The following is a 4,062-nucleotide window of genomic DNA, read 5'->3' as shown; positions in this document are numbered from 1 at the left end:
ATGTCACTCCCCTTGAGAGGCTTTCTTGGTCTCTTCCAGGTAGAGTTAGTACTTTATTCAAAGCTCAGTGATAGTTATTTGTCATGATGTATTGTGGTTTATGTTTCTTTGGGTCTTATCTTCCCCTAGACTGTGAACTTTGAAGATAATATTCCGGATCTTTATTGATCTCTGAATTTCTGACACTTAATGCAGTGTCTGATCCACAGGATGTGTTCCATCAATGTCTTGTCAAATGAATAATCATAGCTAATATTTATAGAGTGCTTGGTGTGTACCAGGTACCATTTCAAGTGCTTTACACATTTTAATTTTCACAACTGCCTTTGAGGTATAAGCTCTTAGAATTCTGTTTGCTGATGAGAAGACTGAGGCATGGAGGGGTTATGTGAATTACCCAAGGTCACACAGCCTGGATTGAATTCAGGCTGCCTGAGCACAGAGCCTGCCTGCTGGCTGAATCCTGACATTATTGTTTTCCAGTAAATGAGTCTCAAGTCAAGTGCCCTGATCAACTGATCAGGATAGATTTGAGGTGAAGGTCATAGTAGGGACTCAAACCCAGGATCCATTCCTGGCCCTGAGATTTTCATCTCAGACTGTGGACCAAAAGCTTAATCTCTGCGCTTTTCACCTCCTCAGTTCCTTGACCTGGGTGAGCTATAGACCACAGGAAGCTTGGGTAGGAAGGTTGATAAATTGCTCATCTGCCTTTGGAAGCAAATCATATAAAACCTAAAATCCTGATCTGAACAAACACCTCCTAGAGAAACACCTCCGAACCTCAGGAACAAAGGCACAGACACACTGACCCCTTCCTCGTCATCTTCATCATCACCCTCATTATTTGTGAGTCTCTCTGAGGTCAGAAAATAGACTTTGTGCAAGTCTGCAAGCCCAAGTGTGAGTGATAGTTTTCCGTGTATTTGTCCACGGCACAGGTTTATACGTGAATGACCCAGTGTGACTGTCCCATGTAGCTGAAGTTTCTCCAGGAACACAGTCAGGACAACTGAGGTAATGACCTCCTTCTGGAAGGAGCTGGATGGGATTCATCTGCCTGGAATGTTTGGGGACAGTCTTCCCTGGAGGTGAGGACCTGAGCTAGGACTCTTCCCATGTCTATTCCACCAGGAGTGTGGGGCGGGCAAACAACAAATGTTGACCTCCTAAATAGAGGGTCTAAAGGGAAATAGTGAGGTGTGCTGGAAAGAACAGAGGCTGAGGAGCAGGCCTCGCCTGGGTTCCCGTGCTGGCTCTGACACCAAGGTAGGTGTTCATTCTTGTCTCTCCAGCATAGTTCCCTCTTTGACCCTTCCCAACAATCCCCACTCTCCGTTTTGATCCGTGTGGTTGTGGGGAAGTAGATTCCTCCTGGCCCCAGAGGTGGAGCCCATGATCTAGACCAGGCCAGTCAGCACGTTCTGGCTCCCCCGACAGCAGTCATTGGTCAGGAGCAGACATGAGGTCAGTCAGTCCAGTCAGAGAACTTGTGCTGGGAATGCGGGACAATGAGACTCTTTTCCCTCTGAATATACTCGAGGAATCCTGGAACCCTGGGGGCTTGTTAGAAGTGCAAATTCTTAGGCCCCACCCCAGACCTACTGAGTCAGAATCTTTGAGCCAGAGCCTGGGAAACAAGCCCTCCAGATAATTCTGAGGATTGCTCCTGTTTGAGAATGACTTCTATACTTCATTCAATTTCCAGGTGATTAAACAAACAAACAATCAAATAAAACAGGCACAAAGAAGCAAGGTGACTTGCCCAAAGTCATACAGCTAGTGAGAGCCAACCTGGGACTAGAACTCGGCTTTGCTTCCACCCATGCCATTTAGGAGGAATCTCTGTTTTCATTAAGTTGTAAAACTATTTTAGCAACAGAAATTGCTTCTCACCTTTTGAAGATCCTGCCCTACCCAGTCCTTTTCTCCAGGGTTGAAAATAAATTTCGTATGCTCTGAGGTTATGTGGGGTGACGCCTCCCTATTACTCACACGTCTACGTGCCATGTCACAGGCTCACCGTTGGCTGCACCTGGGAGACCTTAGAGTCGGCGAGGACCACGTCCTGCCTGAAGAGACAGGTCCATGTTTGGCCCAAGCCCCAGGGAATGCTGGGAGAAAGGTGGTTGCCATCATTTCTGGGGCCAAGCTGCTGGTCTCTTGGCTGACTCCTTCCAACTCGATCTGGGCTCCCAGTTTGGGTTTGTCACCCCAGGGCTCTGCTCCATGTGTATGTGAGGGTAGGTGGGGGGGCGCAGCTGGTTCCTGGCCAGAGTCGTGGCTCCAGTCTGAGAGTCCAGGCATACCTAAGGCGTCTCTCGTGGCTCCCAATGCCATATTAGGCTGCCCCCTCTGAAGGGTGGAATCTCTGACTCATCCTCCCCCTCCCCCACACCCCTTCACTCTTGCCAGTTTTGGCCGAGATTAGAATTCACTCAAATCTGTGGGTTCTAAGGTTTATGTGCTATTTCAGTTTGGCAAATGATTCCTCCTTGTTTCAAGTCAGAAAAAGAAGCCTTTTCCCGAAAGGGGCTTGGGAAGGCTTTTCTTGGTGACCCAATGTTTTGTGCAACCAAAAAGGTGGTGATTTCAGTGCACGTGAATCAGAAAGAAGCTGGCTGTGTTTCTCCCATCCATCCTGGGGTTAGTGGATGAGAAGCAAGGAGAGTTTTTCATCAGAATGACAGCAATACAACAATCTCCCTCCTTGAGTGTCCTGCAGGTTTCCAGCCCTGTGCCACGCACTCTCTGTGCATTTTATTAACCCACACCCCAGTCCCACTAGGTAGGCAAACTTCCCCACTTTAAAGACGAGGAAACTGAGGTTCAGAGAAGTCAAGCCCCAAGCCTGAGGCCATACAGCAGAGAGGGGGCATCAGGCCTGATCTCTGGTCTTCCCTGTGGTTTTGCCCCAAGGGTGGTCCTGGTCCTCTGGAGGAAGCAGGGGTCTTGCTCTGCTGCCCCAAGATAACTGGAGGTGTGGGGTCTCTATCCCTTTGCCCTGGGATTTGGGGCTTTTTGGGTGTGGGCAACAGAATAGGAAACTAGAAATGAGAGGCAGAATCAGAGAGAAGGGAGAAGTGTCAGGGCAAGAGGGCTGGGGCCTGGGCTGCCCTGAGGGTCTGGGCAGAAGCTGGTGGAAGGTCTCTCCACGGTGCTGCCACTGGAGCAAGGGCACCGACCGTTTCCTGCTTTGTCATCTCTCTGCTCACGATTTAGAGTCCACGGAAAACCTGTGCAGTGGGCCCTGCTGGGGTCAGGTGGAGAGCGGATGTTGAGGTGGGTGCCAGAAAGCCAGAAACGCACACACGCTGGGTGTGGGAACCCGGATGCCTCTGACCCTCTGGCTGTGGGTGAGTCTTGATCCTTCCCTCACTGACGTCTGTGAGGCCCACTGCCCTTCTAGGTGTGGTAGACCTGAAGACACTGGTCTGTCCCAGGCTGACTGAGAGACGGGCCAGGGGTTATAACGAGGCTGAGAGATGACAGCCTCACAGAACTCAGGCCCCTCCTTCAGAGCATCCCGCTAAGCTGCAGGCTGCGGGATCTGCCATTTACACCAAGTGCCATTTACACCAAGTATGAGAACTCCTGGCCAGCTCTCCAAACTTTGAAGCTCTGGGACAGAAAAGGGCAGGAGATAATGAGTGGGAGCAGAACAAAACTGCTCTCCCTCAGCTTGCCACGAAAGGCTCTTGGGATGGAGAGGGATGGAGAGAACCGAGAGGGCTTATGGGGCTGAGCTGAGTCTTAGAGATGACCCAAGCCAACCTTTTTACTTTGAAGAGGGAAACTGAGGCTGGAGAGGGGGAGGCAGTGATCAAGATGGTACCGTCAACTGACTCAGGGGCTCCTCCCAGCCACCACTCTGGCCATCCACCCTTTCATTCAGTCTACCAGCCACCATTTAGTAAGCACCTACTGTGTGCACAGTTCTATGGGCACAGCGGGACTCAGGAACCTATTCTAACAGGGAAGAAATGAGGAAACAAACAGTCACAATGGAAGGCTGCGGGTGAAGGGTTTTACCTCGGGGACTCAGGCATGTGCCTCTCTGGC

The 4,062-nt window shown here is 50.5% G+C and overlaps 1 long non-coding RNA gene across 1 annotated transcript; it reads left to right on the top strand.

The window, feature by feature from the left end:
* The first annotated feature begins 823 nt into the window (after positions 1-823).
* Positions 824-3,651, top strand: LOC131406831 (uncharacterized). The gene is made up of 3 exons (XR_009220358.1): positions 824-1,017; positions 1,135-1,269; positions 3,223-3,651. It is a non-coding gene; the product is annotated as an uncharacterized LOC131406831 (long non-coding RNA).
* The last annotated feature ends 411 nt before the right edge of the window (positions 3,652-4,062 follow it).

This window comes from Diceros bicornis, chromosome 6 (assembly GCF_020826845.1).
Source record: "Diceros bicornis minor isolate mBicDic1 chromosome 6, mDicBic1.mat.cur, whole genome shotgun sequence".
Classification (NCBI taxonomy): Eukaryota; Metazoa; Chordata; class Mammalia; order Perissodactyla; family Rhinocerotidae; genus Diceros; species Diceros bicornis.
The sequence above is the reverse complement of the archived record's forward strand: the minus strand, read 5'-3'. Positions and strand labels throughout refer to the sequence as shown.